This window comes from Callospermophilus lateralis, chromosome 4 (assembly GCF_048772815.1).
Source record: "Callospermophilus lateralis isolate mCalLat2 chromosome 4, mCalLat2.hap1, whole genome shotgun sequence".
In the NCBI taxonomy this organism is placed as follows: domain Eukaryota; kingdom Metazoa; phylum Chordata; class Mammalia; order Rodentia; family Sciuridae; genus Callospermophilus; species Callospermophilus lateralis.
Window position 1 is genome coordinate 4033075 of NC_135308.1, and position 20294 is coordinate 4053368.

Genomic DNA, 20294 nt, shown 5'->3' on the forward strand with positions numbered 1-20294 from the left:
GTGCCCCTCCACCAGTGTGTGCTTGTGTATGTTCCAAAAAAGCTTTGCCTAGTTCCTAGTGTTTCTAACTTCTGAAGTATAAATTCTATGAACTTACAATAACCGTTATTTAAAATTTAATTATTCATATATCTTAATTGCTTATTACGGGGTGATATTTTAATAAAGCCGTTTCCATCCTTTATCTGTGCGCTTTCCCTTGGCTAATTTGTATTAACCTATCTTCAAGTTCACAGTCCTTTCAAATCCAGTAATGAGATTTCCAAAGACACTTTTGTCCTCTGCCCCCCGCGCTCTGCCCGCGTCCAGGTGATCCTCTCATTCCATCTCTGCTGGAGACCCGGCCTGGTTCCCCACCTGAGCGGTCCGTGTCCTCATCATTGTTATTTTAAACTCCAGCAGGATCCTGAGTGTCTGGGTCCTCTTCTGCATAGTTTTACTGCTCACTTGACTCCTGAGTCCTTCTTTTCTCCTTCTCCTTTGCACAATTGATCGACAGCCAACTCTTCTGAAAAGACAAGGTAGATGGAGGTCTGGAAACCGGACACCCCGACTTTGGCTGGACCTGCAGTTTGAGGGGCTGAGTGGACCTGGCAAGAAGCTGAACTGGGTTTCAGTTTCCTGTGCTGAGTTTATCCTGCGGTGCACCTGCAGCCTTTGTTGTTGCTTCTGCCACAGCCTTAACCCCTTGGTTGCAGAACCTTCCAGTGCATCTGCCTGCAGGCACATGTCCCTCTCCCATCTCTCTGCATCAGGGGTGCTGGGCTCTTGTGACTCCTGGGCCTTGGGAGGAGTGGATTTCTTTCTATTGTTCTGGCTCAGCCTCAGATTGGGGGGGAGGATGTGACTCTGGGTCTCAGAGGGGAATCTCCACAGTGATCCTGCCCTTTACTTGCAACAGAACAATCTGATGCTGGGGATGGAGGTCTCACTCCAGAGGTAGAGGACCGTCTGCTTGATTTTTAGTCGGCTTCTGCTTAGGCTTCTTGGATCTCCCCCTGCCCTAAAGGTAACAGAATTTGCTGTCCCCTCATAGTAAGTAGTTGAAAGCTTTTGTTCCAGTAGAGAAAAGAAGGGGATCCTGTGGGTGCCATGCTGTGAACCAGTGGGGCTTTCTCCTCTCCCAGGCCTGGTGGGGTGGAGGTCCCTCCTGCCTCCTGACTTCTCCCTCTTCCTTCTGACCCTGGGGAGGCCTGCTTTACCGTGTGATTTTGCAAATTATCCACCTGTTATTTTTATTGATTTAGTTTTTTAGTTTTAAGTGTCAAAGCAGCTATCTGTATCCCAACAGAATACAAAATGCAAGAGCTTGGGTAAATATTATTTTTTAAAATTTTATTTTAAACTTTTTTTTTTTCAGTTTATTGTCTGTCATTGCTCTTAGCTTCACATTACGGTTCCATGTTTGTCAAAGCCTTTTTTAATACTCATTTTGGTAAATTAAATAGAATTATATGAACTGTGAAAAAAATAATCTTTCATTTCAATTCCCCTGATTGAGGTAGGACACTTGAGAAGACTAAAAATAGAAGTTTTATTTTAAAATATTTTTTTAAAAAATGTATATTATTCATATTTTTGAAATGGACATCAAATATAAGGAGAGGAAAAATCAAGCACAAATGTTATTAAGGATACACGCAGTGGAGACTAGTCTAGGCCTGTGAGTCTATTCCTAATACACTGTGTGGTACGCAACTACCAACATTTGACTTTGGGCTATAAAGGTCTATTGAATAAGCTAAGAGAATGAATGAGAACTCCAGTACTTAGGCCATGGTGCAGGTACTGGGTCTGTGGAATACCTGTCCCCATGGTGCTAATTACACCCAGTGGTCTGTCTCCCACACCCATGATTCCCTCTACTTATTAAAGAAAATCAAAAACTTCAGTACTTAGATCAAATACAAATCAGGGTTGGTTCCACAGTTTAGCTATTGTGAATTGTGCTGCTATAAACATTGATGTGGCTGTATCCCGGTAGTATTCTGTTTTTAAGTCCTTTGGGTATAGACCAAGGAGAGGGATAGTTGGGTCAAATGGTGGTTCCATTCCCAGATTTCCAAGGAATTTCCATACTGCTTTCCATATTGGCTGCACCAATTTGCAGTCCCACCAGCAGTGTATGAGTGTGCCTTTTCCCCACATCCTCGCCAACACTTATTGTTGTTTGTATTCATTTGTTTGCATCGAATTATTTATTTATTATGATTTGTTATACATAATGGCAGAATGCAGTTCATTTCATATCACACATATCCAGTACAATTTCTCAAGTCACTGGTTGCACACAAAGTATTTTCACACCATTCGTGTCTTCATACATGTATTTAGAGTAATTCCACATCATTCTTACCCCTTTGCCCCCTCTCTTCCCCTCCTTCCCCTTTGTCCTGTCTAAAGTTCCTCCATTCCTCCCATGATACCTGCCATTCTGCCTGGAGTGAGATGAAATCTTAGAGTAAGTTTTGATTTGCATTTCTCTGATTGCTAGAGATGGTGAGCATTTTCTCAGTTTGTTGATTGATTGCATATCCTCTTCTGAGGAGTGTCTGTTCAGTTCCCTGGCCCATTAATTGATTGGGTTTGTGTGTGTGTGTGTGTGTGTGTGTGTGTGTGTGTGGTGTTAAGGTTTTTGAATGCTTTGTATATCCTTGAGATTAATGCTCTATCTGATGTGCTTGTGGTAAAAAATTGCTCCCATTCTATAGGCTCTCGATTTGCCTTACTGATTGTTTCTTTTGCTGAGAAGAAGATTTTTAGTTTGAATCCATCCCATTTATTGATTCTTGGTTGTAATTCTTGCGCTCTAGGAGCCTTATTAAGGAGGTTGGGGCCTAATCTGATATGATGGTGATTTGGGTCTACTTTTTCTTCCATTCGGTGCAAGGTTTCTCCTTTTATTCCTAGGTCCTTGATCCACTTTGAGTTGCGTTTTCTGACGGGTGAGAGATAGAAGTTTAATTTTGCTGAAAGTCACAGCTGAGTCGGAATGGCCCCTGGCATTTTACCAGAAGTATGGTTGGGAAGCGAGCCATTAAGATGATGTTGGATTGAAACAGGTTGTGTATTAGACCTTTACTGTGGGGTAATAGGATGGCTCTTGCTGCCTCGGGCGCCCGCTACTTTGGAGTTTCCGTTGAGTTCTCTCGGGGTTCCGAGAGTGAGTGCACGCGCAGCCCAGGTGAGGGAGTTCCGGTTGGTGTGCGGGGTGCCTGGAAGGGCCGCGTGGGTGGCGTTCGGGTGAGTTTGGAAATAAAGTTTGTTCCTGCTTGAGTGGCTCGTGATTTGTGCCCAGCCAGACTGTGGCATAATTTCATTTTGTTACATGTGGATTTTCAATTTTCCCAGCACCATTTGTTGAAGAGGCTATCTTTTCTCCAATGTACAATTTGGGTGCCTTTGTCTAATATAGGATAACTGTGGTTATGTGGGTTTGTCTCTGTGTCCTCTATTCTGTACCATTGATCTATAGGTCTATTTTGATACCAATACCATGCTGTTTTTGTTACTATTGCTCTGTAGTATAGTTTAAGTTCTGGTGTAGTAATGCCACCCACTGCACTCTTTTTGCAAAGGATTGCTTTGGCAATTCTGGGTCTTTTATTTTTCCAGATGAATTTTATGATTGCTTTTTCTGTTTCTATGAGGAATGTCATTGAGATTTTGATTGGGATTGTATTGAATCTGTTTAATGCTTTTGGAATATGGTCATTTTGTCAATATTAATTCTGCCTATCTAAGAACAAGATAGATCTTTCCATCTTCTAAGGTCTTCTTTAATTTCTTTCCTTAGCATGCTGTGGTTTTCATTGTAAAAGTCTTTAGATGCCTTTCAGTAGATGAATGAATAGAGAAACTTTGGTATATATACACAATGGAACATTACTCAACATTGAAAGAGAATAAAATCATGGCATTTGCAGGTAAATGGATGGAGTTGGAGACTATCATGCTAAGTGAAGTTAGCCAAATGTTTTATTTGATATGAAGATACTGACTCATAATGGTGATTGTCGGGGAGCATGGGAGGAATGGAGGAACTTTAGATAGGGCAAAGGGGAGGGAAGAGAAAGGTGGGGGCAAGGGGGTAGGAATGACGGTGGAATGAGTTAGACATTATTACTCTAAGTACATGTATGAAGACATGAATGGTGTGAAAATACTTTGTGTGCAACCAGTGACTTGAGAAATTGTGCTCTATATGTGTGATATAAAATGAACTGCATTCTGCCATCATGTATAACAAATTAGAATAAATACATAATAATAACAAAAAAGTGATTGAAGGGTAAAAGAAAAATACAAATCAGGCTGCTCTTGAGTATGACTATGAAAGAAAAAAAAATCTGCCTTTAATTGCCGTATTTATGTCTCCGTTTTTAGTTAGCACGGGAAGTAAACAAGCTCAGAGTGACTGGGTGGTTGTGCCTGCTCTCCAGACTCGGTAATTACAGGAATCCATCAACACGGCTCTCTTCAGCCCCTCGCTCCAATGCTGAACTGGCTTTACAGGTGACACCTCTCCTGGTTGGCCTTCTTTTCCTCATAGGAGTTGCTGTAACCTTGAAAAGCAATTAAGTATTAAAATCATCGACCCTTTGACTTCACTGGTTCTGACTCCTCACGCTTTCTGATGATCGCCTGTGGTTTGCACCATCACCAAAGCCACCCCTGTAGGTGGGTGACACGATTTCACCTGCCTGCCCGGAATGATTCTCAGATATAAGCCTCAATGTCCACAATTTCAGCGACAGGAAGCACAGACTTGCCTTTCCTCTTCAAGCTGAGATTTAAGCACTGGACACGCCAGGGTGTTGTGGCATCGCCCCTGGGTGGGCACAGGCCAGGAGCACCAGTGTTTCCCTGGGATCGAACACCTGTGCTTTCCCACATAGCCACTAGCTCCCCGCGACACTTAGTCTCCTGCCTTGATGTCCCCACTCTCCTCCCCAGAGAAGCCCGGGTTCAAAATGACTCTGGGGACACTGAACTTTGGTCGTTACCGTTCAGCTTGACTGGGGAGCGAGAATGTTCAGACTTCCTGAGTCTTCTTATTCCTAAGTCAATGGTAGCCAGTGTCACTGTGCTCTGATTATGACCCATCTACAATTGGATAGTTGTGACCTCAAAATGTAAGGGGCAGATATTAAGATAAATGCAAAAGATGAATTTAATATGCTGTGGTTTGGATCTGAGCTGTGTCCCAAGACCCTGGGCTACCTGGGCACCACCGTTGCTGCTGTGAGAGGTGGTCAGACTGTAGAAGGCCTGATGTAAGGAAGCAGGCCACTGGACCTGCCGTTGAAGGGGACTCTGGGGCCCTGGACTCTTCTCTGTCCTTGCTTCCCAGTGGCCACAGGGTGAGCACCTATGCTCCAACACGTGTTTCCTTCCGGTGTGGGCCCCGCGGGCCCCACGCAGAGGAACCAGCTGCATGAACAGAAACTTCTGAAACTGTGAGCCCAAGCAGACTTTTAGGTCTTATGAGTTTTAGTCTCAGGTATTTGTCACAGTGACGCTCACACATCATCTTGGTCAAACGAAGACCTCTCACCAAGATGGTGTGTTAGTGTTTTTCCTTTCCTTTAACCCACGATTTGCCCTGTTAATTTTCTGTGAAGTGTAAGTGGAAACAATGTTTCTATGTACATGGTCTTTCATTTCAGAGGAGATAGCAAGGCTCAGGTATGATGAGTCCACCGAGCCAGGCCCTTCACCAGTGAGCGTCCTGGGATGTGACCCTGGCACGAGGCCATCTCCACTGCTGGGCACCTGGAGCACTGGCGTATGGAGATCCAGGTGCTTCTGTTCATGGCAGTGACTGTGCACTGGAAGCTTAGGGGGAGTGTGGCAAAGGTGACCTGAGACGGCTCACTACTGCGCGTGCACAGAGGGTGCACTCTCCATTGCACTTGTAGGCAAGCATCACGTGGCCAGTTTGCATGACGGTGGGTGCCAGGGACATAGCTGCATCTGCAGTCAGGACACATCAAAGACCTTGGCCCTCTGAATGCATGGCTTACACCCCGGGGCCCATGGGAACTCCCAGCACTCGCCCTAGTGCAGAGACAAACACATCCTACTACACCTGACATTATTTCTATTTTCTCTCTCACTCCGTGAAGCAAAACTTGCTTCCTAAGAATTAACTAGAATGATCCTACTTTCAAGAGAGCCAACTTCTTTAACTGCTTCCTGGATTTAGGGTCAATTTAAAGGCAAACCCCACCAGGCCCAGTGGCATGTGCCTATAGTCCCCAGCTACTTGGGAGGCTGAGGCAGGATGGTGGCTTGATCTCAGGAGTTTGAGGCTAGCCCAGGAGTTTGAGGCTAGCCTAGGCAACAGAGAAGATCTGTCTCAAAAATAAATAACTAGATGCACACAATATCTTTATTTATTCTATTTTTTATGTGGTTGCTGAGGATCAAACCCAGTGCCTTACATGTGCTAGGCAGGCACTCTACCACTGAGCCACAACCCTAGCCCCCATCAGAGCACTAATCTCTAGGGTATATAAGGAACTCAGAAAGCTAATCCCCCAAAAAACAAATAACCCAGTCAACAAATGGGCCAAGGAACTGAACAGATACTTCTCAGAAGAGGATATACAATCAATTAACAAATAAATATTAAAAAATGTTCATCATCTCTAGCAATCAGAGAAATGCAAATCAAAACCACTCTAAGATATCATCTCACTCCAGTCAGAATGGCAGCTATTATGAAGACAAACAACAATAAGTGTTGGTGAGGATGTGTGGAAAAGGTACACTCATATGCCGCAGTCCGGCTGCAGCAAAATAACCGGGGGGTGACGAACAACTTGTGTACATCGATACAGCAGGAGTAGGAGCCGTTTATTGTAGGACAGGAGCGATATTTATACATTCCACACAGCTTATCTAATTAACATAAACTACCTCATTTTGATTTCACATTACAGCAACATATTTATATGAATACGTGGAAACTGCTCCTGTAAAACAACTCCCCCATGTCTGGAGAAAGAGCATACCTGATTCTGAAAGTCTGGAGAAAATCAATACAAACAGGTACTGGTCTAAGAAATACAAGAAGCCAGAATGGAAGGTGAGGGGTGTCACTATGGCCACGTGCACATATATTCCCCACCTGTTGAGATTTTAGACATGCAAAATTAAAAGTGAAAAAAAGTGCTTGTTGCGAAATTCAGGTTAGAAATAACGTGAAACGTGAGCATCAGGTGAGCTGTGTTCCTTTATTTGACAGGTTCCATGTACTGCAGTGACTAGTTCACAGTTTTGCAGAGAAACACAGAGTCCACGTAATTGGCATACTCGCTCTGACATTGCTTTACCCCTAACCGATGTCTCTTGTTTATTATAAAAATTATTGTAATGCTTTAAATTTGAACAGCCTAAAGAAAGTCGCTGTGACTTTGGGTGGTGCTGGGAGTCAGGGGATTTTGGAACCCCGCTCCCTCTGTGCCGAGCCTGGTGTCTCACTGCCCCAGCTGTTAAATGCACAGGGCTCCCCAGTCTCAGGAACCACTGCCCTGGTAAGAACCTACCGTTTCCAAGGAATGGGAAATCACTGCTTTATGGACAGTGAGGACACTGTCTGCCGCAGTCTCTGGCTGGGCACAAATCACAAGCCACCACACAGCTTGTAGATTCAAACAGCAATTCTTTATTCCCGATCTCACACCGGCCTTCTACAAACATGCTCTGGGGAAATCCATGTTCTCTGCCCAAATCCACTACATGGGCTTCTGTCTCCCAAATATACTGTCTGACCCAAGAACTCAAGAGGAACTCAGGCAGCAGGATACGCCCTATTCTAAAGGGGAAACACCCTAATCTCCTATTATGCTAAACCACTCTATTCTAAAGGGGGAACACCCTAATCTCCTATTATGCTAAACCGGGGACACCCTAAACATGGATCCGTCCTGGTCCTTGAGCAAGGTCACCTTTCAGGAGTCCTTCCACTAGACAGCATGGGAGTAGCTGGCAAGGAAATTGTCATACCTACTTGGCTGATGGCTCCCAGCAACTGTGGATATATTTATTCAGGTTTCTCACGGAATCAACGAAACACGTGTCCAGTGAATCCTTAGGAAGAGTATGCCAGGAGGTCAGCAGCAGAAACCCAGAGCCTTTCTTCCAGGGCTATCAGTTTAAACTGACTTCTTAAGGCCTCCCGTGAGAGCAGCTTGTAGACGTCCATCAAGATGAAATGACCAGCCATGGTCAGCGTCAGGCTGGGGAAGAATCCAGGGTCTCGTCCTGGAGTTGAGCTGTCAGTGCTTGGACAAGAGGTAGGGACCAGGCAGTGGCCAAAGGGTTTCTGCTGAAATACCTGAACAGACATCTTGCCTCTCAGAGTCTGAGCGGATCATCCAGGGCCCCTGCAATCTCTTGTGTCTTAGGAAAAGCATTCTCTTATAAATGGGTCAGAGCACTTCCCCAGTTTCCACAAGATAATTACTCGAAATACTGTCTGTGATCTTGAAGTGAGAGGCCTAGGATCAGAAGTCCTGCCAAAACTCCATCCAATTGTACACAGTGTACTGAAACAGAAAGAATTAGGTGAGGTAATTTCCTTGTTGTGATTTTACATATCCGTTTTTCAAATGATAAATGTAAAATGGAGTATGTTTGTAAGTTAGGGAAAGAGAATGGCAGGCATTGTTTAATAGTAGTAACCAAGCCCTTTAGGTTTGGGGAATTGTGTATAGCCTAAATCTATACGTTGACTTGAGAATCACTCCTATGTCAAGGATTATTCAAAATGTGATTGGCAGCTAATCAAAATAAGGTAACATTTTTTTTTTAAAATGTGTTCATCAACTTTCATAACAATTATTTGCCATGCAATGCACTCATTTCAGACAGAATTTCACAAGTGTGCCAAAATTTGTGTCAGATACCTGATCATGCTCCCTTGTATACTATCAGTCATTGCCAACATAGATTAATGGACTGAGTTTAGCATCTATGAATCTTTTAGAGAAAAAAAACACACTACTCTTAATTTAAGAGGTGTTCTTCATTTTAGAGATAGCACTTTAAATTACACATTCCTATTTAAAGATGACATTTAAAAATCATTCTCATACAACAACAGCCAAAAATATAATTCTGCAAGTATAAAAGAGCTAAATGAATTGCAGAACTAATAAGTTCTTTCCATTTTGAAGCTGTGCCTAACTTCACAGGTTTATTTCAAATGTACTTGTGCTTTGGTTTGTGACCGTGTGCTACAACTTCAAGTTCCAGACGTCTCCAGGGAATCCAGAGAGTAGGATTCCCCACCTACTCTCCAGCCTGAGAAAATGAACTACTGAAAATAACCAGTAAAAGTAGAAAAGAGTGGATGGACAGAGAAGCCACAATTCCACAGTGTGGTCAGTCTTCCACTTCCACAGAGGCTGGGAGGACCCGAGGTCTTCTCCAGAATTCCACTGTAGGAGTTCATAAAAGTAGCATATGACCTCTGACTTGTGATCATCTCTGGTGACACATGTATTATACCCCACCAGATCCTTGCATCATCCTGCTTATGGGTGGGTCAGAATAATTTGATCCTTAGTAAGGAAGGAAGAAATCTGCTACTCAAAATGCCTCATTCTGGTCTGAACTAACCCTTATGTAGAAGTGTGTATCCAAAATATTTGTTTTCAGCATAAAACTTTGCTTCAGTAGAGGCGATAATTAATTGATTTATTTTTTGGTACTGGGAATTGATCCCAGAGGCGCTTAACCACTGAGCCACATCCCTAGCTCTTTTTATATTTTATTTAGAGACAGGGTCTTGCTAAGTTGCTTAGCACCTCGTCATTACTGAGGCTGGCTTTGAACTTACCATCATCCTGCCTTAGCCTTCAGAGTCTCTGGGATTATGGGAGTGGGCCGTGTTAAGAACCATTAGCTATGCCAAGAGAGTGTCTTTTCTGCCACACGTAGCACCTTCTTTCCTGTGTTTCTGATCATGGAAGAGCTCAGACCAGTGGTCCCACTCTTACCAGAGCCACTCAGCCTACCAACACATGTGGCCTGGCATGTGGCATTTTCACATGCCCACAACTGCTCTCTTTTGATCATCTATAAGCAATTATTGCTGCAAAACCTGTGATTCCCATTGGCAGGCATCCCTGCTGGTCACCATAGGAAGAAAAATGCCTGGGTGGATGAGCAAGGTGATGGTGACGTCACTCTCCCCTGTGTGACACGAGGCCTCACCTCCCACCGGCTTCTGAAACTTACAGAATAAGAATACAGTCACTCTTCTTGGATAAAAAGAAAGAAAGAAAATTCTAACCTGGTTTGTTCTGCTATTTCTTCTTCACAATGAATCTTGACAGAGATAACAGTATGACATATGAATGAAGGCCCGTCCGTGGGTCCCTGAATCCCATAACAGAAGCTTGAGGAAGTAAAATATTTCTCTATGTAATCCAAACTGGACGCAGAGGTCCTCAAAAATCAGAACAAGGAAACAAACCCAACGGCCGCACCTGGAGGAGGAGGAGGATCCGCGTGCCCACACCACCTCCTCCTCCACGGAGGCTGACACAGGAAGATGAGTCACCTCTGAGACTGGGAATTGGCTCCCCAAAGACAAAAGATTCCTTACCATAGCATCCCAATACATCAAACGCCACTCACGAGGCTTCTTACACACTCACAAGAGGATCCAGGTTTCAGTACGTCTTTGGTCATCCATCTTTTCCCATCGGCCATCCTAACCACATGTCTAGAATTCAATCTTGTTAAATATTTTCAAGTAAACAGCAAAATTCTACTGCATTCTATTCAAGAAACAAACACTTCCAGGAATAATGAAAAAACAAAGATTTTATATATATTAAAATGTGTCCATGGAAAAGGCATCTTAGACATGACTGAAGGAATGGATCCATTGAGATCACGGGCCTTGGTGCCCACAGCTTCCCTCTGCCTGTGCCTGGCATGCCCCTAACCAGCCCATCCCTTATTTACATACCCACCCCCTTGCAAAGCTCTGCCTCCCGTCTGCAGGCAAACTCCAGCCCCCCTCCTGTGCCCTCTGCCGGCCTCCCTTTCTTCAGGAGTGGTGTCCCCCATGCATCCCAACCTCCTCTCCCAGCCCAGTCAGAGGCTCCTCAGAGCAGGCCTTGCTCTTGTGTCCCTAACCTGCATCAGACTGCGGAGCTCAGAGTCACCAAGACTCATGGATTGGCTAGGGGTGTGCCAAGAAGACCAGGAAGACATGGAAACACAGCATCCCAGGCGACGGCACAGAGGAGCTTCCCTGGCTTCCAGGACTCCAAGCTGACGTCCTTCTATGCCCACGGCACTGTGTCGACAGGTGGCATAACACTTAGCTCATCATACTACAGCTGTTGTCCTCAGTGGTGACCATCTTGAAGGCTGAGCAATGTTTCTGTCTCTGAGTCACCAGTGCACTAATAAATGTTTGCTGAAATAATTTGAAAAATTGTTATTTAAATAATCAAATCATTGTGGTAGGGATGAGGTCCCATCCACTCCCCAGCTGTCTGCTGGAGATCACTCTCAACACTTGGGGGACAGCCAATAGACGTTTTTGGTGACCCCCATAAGCTGTGAAAGTCAAGAGTCTTTGCTTTGGCCCAGGCTGCTGGAGCACACCCGGCGGACTTCCCGTCCCCTCGCCAGGCTACTGCCTGTATAATGTACTTTCATCATCATTTGACATAAGAAGAAACAGAATCAAGGGGGGCAATATTCACATGATCTGTATTTGGAGATCTTGCCCACACTCAAGGAAAGGGAAAAGCAAGTCATGCCCACCCAGTGTCAGAAATCAGGGAGACATTGTACAATTTCTTGGTCACACTTTCATAGGGGGAAAGTGCAATTTTAGAAACTCAAATTCAATCTTTCAGGGCTATTTTCCATGGATGGTCACAAGTTTGAATTTTTTTCTTCCTAAATGTTCTTTAAAAAAATATTCAGTTTCCTTCATATCTTATTTATTTATTTATTTATTTTTGTTTAGAAAGTCTGATAATAGGCCTTGTAGAGAGATTTGTAGAGTTTGTGTTCTACATTAGAGGCCAGTGACCTTGATCATATCCAGAGTGGATTTTTATTGGAAATACAAGAGAGTAAAAAGAAAGCAACTAAAAGTTAATCTGTAAATCCATTTGCCAGCACAGAAGATATTGCACCTTAATGTTGTACATTCTGTAAATGGTTTTATTTTCTTTTTCTTGTAGAAATGTGCATGGTCAGGTTATAGAGATGGTCCGGTTGGGAGAGTGCCCGTCATTGAGATGCCTCACCCACACCTGCTGGTGCTCTCTGTCCTGCAGCACCTGCCTGAGCCACTCTGCGGCCTGCATGCCAGTCCTGCAGGGCTGCAGTGGGGTGGCTGTGTGCTGGGGTCAGCTGTGTGGCCTCAGCTGAGGACATGCCCCAGGGCTGTCTGTTTGGATCCGAGTCCCAACTCTGACACTCAGTCTAGAACAAGTTCCTAAGTCTCTGCTTTTTGTGTTAGGAAATAACAGAGTATTTTTTAATGTTTAGCTTAAAAACTAAAAGAATGAGTACTTGGTAAGTGTGTGGGGCAGGGCCTACTATGTTATCAGCATCGGGTAAGTGTTTAACACGTGCCTCCCCTTCACGTCTCCCCAGCTTTCCCCTGGCTCACAGCCAGCCTGGCCTGGGCTCACACCCTCAGGGCTGGAAAGGTCTTGACCAATCTCAATACCGGAGTCCCCTGCAAGCCCAGCCTGGCCTGCTCTGCTCTGGCTCCTGCCTTGAGCTCGCTGGAGGAGCTGCTTCTCATCTGCCTCATCTACTCTGCCCCCCGGCTTCCTTGCTCTTCCCTGTCACGTCACACCCCAGGCCTTCCTCCGCGACCTTTTCCTGTTCGTGTGTCACCTGTTCTAGCAATCCAAGTCTGTGCGTTCCAACAAGACTTTTCCGACACTGAATACTTTATAATTAAAATGAAAGTCAACAAACTCTAGGAAACAGGTAATAGTAAAAGGGGAGAAGGGCTTCTTTACGGGCAGCCACCATGTGCTTGCTTTGCATCCACCGTCTCTTACTTCATGGAGGTGAGAAGAAATGGAGAAATGTTGTTCAGTGGATTCTTAACTTCCATGAAACCTTTTCATTTAATTTTGTTAGTGAACTCACATGTCAAGTATAAATCCAGACCACCACTGAATAAGTTAACTAGCGTTCTGTTGTACATAATATCACATGAGTTTCACAACCTCCGATTGTTGAGCTCCTCTGTGACAGGAAGCATGGATGTCAGGTGGGTTTTTTGTCTTGCGGATTTGAAGAATGAAATACAGTGATGATAAGAGTGGGAACAAAGTAACAGGATTTATTAAAGGAACAGAACGAGAGCAGAGCTCCTGAGGAGGGGGTGCCAAGAGAGGGTGCCCATGCGTGTCTGCGCCCAGGGGTCTTGTGGGCTTGATCTGTCCCTGCAGTTGATGGTCAGGATGATAGGATTCAGGAGGTGGCAATGAACTCTATTTTGTCTTCTTCAGCAAATCTGGAGAAAAGTGATTTCTAAGCCTTTATCAGCACAGGGTGGGGTGAGAGGAAGGTCCTTTCCTTATTGTTCCTGACTAGGAAGTGTTAAGGAACAGTCCTTGGGGTGAGGAGCAGCTGGGGTCCAAAGCTTGATTTCCCCGTTCTCTCTCTCCTCTTTGCCCCTTTTCCTGTAGGCCTGTGCATGGTGACTCTCCGGGTCTCATTTACAGTGTCTGCCACTATGCACACAAATGCACAAACACAGGTAGATCCTAATGGATCACGCACAGCTCGTGTGCCACATGTGTTGCCCCTCCGACTCTTCTGTCTTAACACTAGGCTGTGGGGTGCCCGGGGGGCGGCGGGGCAGTACTGAAGCTCTCCAGGCCTCTGCCGTTTGGCTGATGTGCTGCCTGAGTTGGCTCCCACGTGGTGAACAGCTAACGCCCATCCCCCTCCCATGCCAACATCCCGGGTGGCTAGGAAGCCACGTTTCAATGAAGGACTCCTTTCCGCCTCCTACTCCATCACCTCCCTCTCACAAAAACCTGACAAGATGCTCTAGAAGCCTCAGCTCGTGATGCACAAGGGAGTGAGAGACTCAGGCATTTAGTCTCTTACAAAGGTCTGCATTTGCTTTGGATTAAAATTAAACCAAATGTGAAAAAAAGTAAACCGTTCTAACCCCATCACCATATGTGAAGGAAAAGAAGGTTGATATTGCTTATTCCTGCCTCTCCCTTTAAGTCTTAAATATAGAAGAGATGACACTGAATTGAAAGCTTGTCCCTCCAGCCCATGCTCGGTCTGCTATGATCGTCCTGCATGACACTTGTCCTGGGAAAGTGGAGGCCAGATTTTTTTCCCTCACTCTTGACTTTCTGTAATTTTCTTTTTGTCTTTTTTCAGTCTCTTTCTGGGACAGCACCAGAGAATATTTTCCCTAAATGTGGTCAGATCATACAGCTCTCTGTGGGACAGAGCGTGACTTGCAAAGTTTGGCTTCCCTTTGCCTTTTCCAGAGTCTTCTTAAGGTCTTTCTCAAAGAAGGGGTTCTCGCAGTGCTGTCAGAAAATGGCAGCTGGAGCCTCCGAGCTCGCGGCTGCTCAGATACTGGCAAAGCAGAACCTGTGCAGGAGCTCTGGATGCAGCCAAAGGTGACAGTGACCCGGCAGAGGAATGACTGTAAAATAGCAGAAAGATCTGTGGTGTCTCTACTCACCCCAGACGACTGGTCTCCGGCAGGGTGTGGTCTTGCTCTTAAAGGAGAGCAATGTCCCAGGTCCCTCCCTCCATCAGAAGGCCCCAGTCAGACACCATCTGCAAATCTGAACTCAAGGTGCCAGGCGCTGCTGCCTCTCTTGGGAACTGGGGTTACAGGGGGGCAGTGGCAGCCAGGCTTGTGAAGGCACTAAAGCTCATGAAGATAAAGTGAACTTTAAATGAAACCGGGCTCCAAGGACTTCTTTGATAAGTCTTCAATAAGAAAAGAAGATCTGACAAAGACAAACATTTAAACTCAGCAGACGGGCAGAGAGAGTTCTACAGCAATGGTTCAAGACTTCAGTTACCCCACGTGAGGTGATGCACAGAACAACCCGGCAGAAGCTAAGCAAAGAAATGGAGGAGGTGAGGCACACCTCACCCAAGCCCACTCACCAAGGAGCATAGAACCTTCCCTCCTCAGGCCAGACACCTCCCCCTGAGATGCACAGAGAACGTTCCCCAGGACCCACATGGATGATGCCACGGAACCGCCTTAGTACATTAAAAAGGTTGAAATCGTACAACACCTCTCCACCAGACATAATGATATGTGACTAAGACTCCACAGCAAAAGGAAGACTGAGAAATCCAGGACGTGGAAGTTAAGCAGCACAGTCTTCAACACTAATGGGTCAAGACAAAACTCCAAGAGAAGTTAGGAAATAACTTGAAACACTGACAACAAAACCACAGCACACCTAAGTGAGTGGACTGTAATCAGACACAGAGACAGACCCAGGGCGGCGGCCAGGTGAAGACTGAGGTGGAGTTTAGAGTTAGGCTGCGGGGGACATCGGGAGCCACCAGTGGCTGAAAGAGGCAGGGCTCTCCCTGAGACTTCAGGGTTGGTGGGCTGTTCTGATGGCTGACTCAGCTTTGGGCCTCCAGAAAAGTGGAAGTGCACATCTGTGTGCTCTGAAGCTACCCAGTTGTGGGAGTTTGTTACAGGAGCCCTGGGGCGGACACGGCAACCGTGCTGGAGACACAGGTTGAGCATCCCTGGTGCAAAACGCTTGGAACCAGAGTCGTTTTGGAGATGTGATTTTTTTTTTTTTTTTTTTTTTTTGTCCTTCACTGGCTCCTCTAAAGGTAGAGTCTTGTAAGCCAGAGCCCAGTGGCAAACCAGGACACGGAGTGAGCAGAGTGCAGACGCAGAACCTGCCCCTTGTCAGCCCCGCCGCAGGTGACCCTTACCGAACACATGCCCATCTCTTCCAGCCCCAGCCCATCCCTATGGGGACGACTAAGGGGGCTCCATGTTTATAACTGTCATTCAGTCTTTGGTAAAGACAGGACACAATGGCAGTCTTTGGTGACTGGTGCTGTTCATTTGACCTGAGTGTGGGATGCACCAGGTCCTTGTCCCTGTCACAGTTCACCCTGCTCAGGGCTGCCTTGCTCAGCTGTTCACCTACTCACAGACAGGAGGACTGCTTTCAAATTTGGCCACCACAGATGGCCCTGCTGTGAGTGTTCATGTACAGTTTTTGTGTGAATCTAAGCATTTGTTTCTCTGGACAAATAACTAAGGAAATTTGCTTTTTGTGTGCTAATTGTGTTTTTAGTATTTTATACAATCCATCCTGCTGTTTTCCCCTATGTTTGTGTAATTTCTCATTCATATGAGCAGTCCAGGAGGGATCTAGTCTCTCTGCATTTATCATGCATTTCTCACCTGCATTTTGTGCTATTTTGTCCCTTTATTTTGTGTGTTCTGAGAGGGGTGCTGTAATATCACATTGTGGTGTTGATCATATCACCCTAATGGCTAAGTGGCATGGAACTTTCATTTTTCCTGAGCCTACTTTCCATCTCTATTTCCTCTTTTGATGAAGTATGTATTTGTTTCTTTTACCCATTTTGCGTGTGTGTAGATGTATGTGTATATGTGTGTGTGTGTGTGTATGTGTGTGTATGTGATAAGATGAACCAAGTACATATATATATATATATATTATACACACACACACACACATATTCATTTATTTATTTATTTTACTACTGACATCTAAGAGTTAAGAGCAGTTCTTCATCAGATAGGTGCCCTGGAGATATTTTCTCCTACTACATAGATATCTTTTACTTATCACTTTGATGTCTTCAAGGTCTGTACTCACATGGACTTTTTTGGTATGGCTAAACACTTGCTAATTTTATTAACTTTTTAAAGAAACCAGTCTTTCATTAATTTTCTGTATATATATATATTTTTAATTTCATCACTTTCTGCTGGTATCCTTATTTCTTTGAACTTCATTTGGTTTGCCTTTTTCTTATTTGTTCTTGAGAAGGGAACTCAGATCATTGAATTGAAACTTGTCCTCTTTTCTAATCTATGCATTTAGTACTAAAATATAATTCCTCTGCCTTCTTTTGGCACAACTTTTGATACGTCCTCATTCATTTTTAAAGTATTTTTTATTTCTCTTAGGTTTTCTCCATTCTTTGGATTACTTTGAAGTGGGTTGCATAGTTCCTAGGTGTTTGGGGGTTCCCCGTGATCCTCGTTGTGGATTTGGTGTATTCCACTGCAGGCTGACCGTGCACGCAGTCTGATTTCAGGGTCCTGCATTTTCATTACATGCGTGACCCAGAGTGGGGTACCTCCTGACGTCATTCCCTGGGCTCTCTGTGTTCTCAGGAGCATGCTCTGTACAGTTCTGTGGATTCCGTCTGTCCTTGCTGATTTTCTGTCTGACTCCTTCAGTCATTCTCCAGCCGTGACGATGGGCTGCTGGTTCTCTCCTCCTGTTGCATCAGTTGCTGCTCCATGAACCCTGCTGCTCCGTGATTTGGTGCCTTCCCTTCGAGGCCCCTTTTCTTCTTCCTGGATTGACTCTGCTGTCATGATACGGCCTCTGTCTTGGCGTACGAGGTTCCTGTGCTTTGAAGTCGCCCTGGCTTTCCCTTTTTAATTTTTTAATGTTTGCATGATATGTATGTATTATTTGGTCCTTTCACTTTCAAGTGACAATTCTGTTATGTTTCAGGTAAGTTACTTCTGGAGAGCATGGCCTAGGTTTTTAATCCGCTCCACCATTTTTATTTTTATTTTTAATTGATATATTCAGACCCTTTACATTTAATGTAATCATCATTATAATATGGCATATATCTAGCATTTCATTTTTGCTTTCTGTTCTCTCTCTCTCTTTCTCTCTCTCTCTCTCTCTCTCTCTCTCTCTCTCTCTCTCTCTCTTTCTCTCTCTCTCACCTATTTTAAGTTTCCTGACTTCTTGTTCCTCTAATAGGTTTTTAGAATTCTACCTTGATTTAATTTAAATGTGCTTATACCTATCTGTCTCTGGATGGCTTCTCGGTGGTTGCATTATGTATTATGCTATAAATATGACTTTCCACAGTCTGTTTTTATTATTTTTCCACTTTAAGCAAAGGGTAGCAAGTGCCCCTCTTCTTAGGTCCTGAATGGGGGAGATCCTTCCGCATTTATATTGTTATTTCCTATCTCTATAGGAAGTGTTATGATTTTGGTTTCAGCATCAAACACAGTTTTCAAAACTCAAAGGAGAAAACGACTCTGAAGTCTACCCACAGTCACGGTCACTATGCTCTCCCTCCCTGCACTCCACGGCTCCTTCTGCAAACATTTCCTCTCTCTTTAAAAGGCCCAGTGGTTATTCTCTTTGTTAAGTCTTCTGATGATGAATCTCTTAGTTTTTCTTCATCTGACAATCTTGAGTTCCGCTTCTTTTCTGAAAGTTATTTTTTGTGAACATAGGATTCCGATTATTCTTTTCTTTAAAAAATGCTTGAAAAACATTGTACTACTTCCCTCCAGCCTCCCAGGTGTCTGATAGAAATTCACCATCATTTGAATTGTTATTTCTTTCTCATGGCTTTTAAGAATTTTTCTTCAATCAAACAAACAAATAAAAAACTAAGTTTTTGGTAAAGAAACAGAAAATCTCAGCAAGGAGTAAAAAATAAAAAAATGAACAAAATGGAATTTTTTATTTTGAAAATATAAATGAATTTTAAAAGATGAATGGGCTCAAAAGCAAAGTGGAGGCAACCATAAAAACAGCCAAGAATCTGGAGATGGAAAAATGGAAATTACTCAACCTAATCAACAGAAAATAAAATGGGAAAAATAACAGTGTGGGGGCCTATGGAGACTGTAACAAAACTCTAGCATGGGTATGTTTGTACCAAGGCAGAGATGAAAAGGAGTGGTACTGAAAAATCCTCAAAAATTAATGGCAGAAACCATGGAACTAGCTGAGGTGTCCATCAACAGGGGATCTGATGAAGACAATGTGGGGTGTGTATACACACTAGGGTTTCATGCAGTCCCTAAAGAAAAATGAAATCAGGTCATTTGCAGAAAAGTGGATGGAACTTGAAAGGATTATGTTGAATGACATAAGCCAAACACAGAAGGTCAAGGGTCACAGGTTTTCTCTCATCTGTGGAAGCTAGAGAGGAAAAGGAAAAGAAAGGTGTAGTGGGGATCTGATGGAAAGGGACTGGGGGAAGGAGGAGAGAAGGGAAAGGGGATGCTGGGCAGGGATGTTGACCAAACCATATTGTCATGCTGTGTGACAATGCCATCACCATGTCAGTTACAACGCCCAAGTGGGAAACATGGGGAAAACGTAACAGCAGAAAGACCAAGGTCCTAACAGACCGCTGGCCCACTGGCTTACGCAAGGACAACGCCCTTTCTCTTCATGAATAGTTTGAGTAGTCTCTGGCTCTATGGCTGCTGTCCTTGTCACTGCGTATTTATGTGCCTGGGAACTGGAAAGGGGCATTTCCAGGGAAAAGCACTTTCCAAGGAAGTCTTCCATTAGATTTTTCACCAATAACTCTTTCAGCCTCCAGGGAGGCTGACAAGCAAGTGTTTAGTAATGTCCCCTAATGTCCCTAGGAGGGACGATGACAGAGACGGACTGGGAAAGTCTCTGGGAGAGCGGACCACACCCTGGTGTCGCCATACCCTATCTTTATTTACAGAATTCTCTACGACACTGACCTTCATTGAATAAGAGCAAGACAGAGGGCATGTGTGCACATGTGGGCAAGAGAGAGAGAGAGAGGTTACATATAAGTTCTTAATTCGTTGTTTTTGAATAAATTTATAAATGAGTGAACAATAATTATTAATAATCATATAAAACATTGACTAAGAGCCAGATGTTCAACCTAAGGAATTAAAGTACAGTCATCAGGCAGCTGCAGCATTTTTGAACAACTTAGGGTGTGGCTGCACAAACTGAGATGGGTGGCGTCACCGGGCGATGGACTCTCATGGGACCACAGATGTACGCATGCTTGGTTGTTCTCGGAAATGTTGCTGTGGCAAGACCTCAATGTTCTCCTTACTCCTGAGAAGCAGGAATTCCCTTTCCACCTATTGAAAGGCACCTGAGGCGGAGGGAAGTTCATTAACTTCTCCAAGGCTAAAGAGCACAGTAATGGAGATGTGGTCTCTGAACACACGTCCATGTGACTTCATGGCGGCTTTTTTCTCTGTCACTGTATTTTGCCTACTGGGCCTA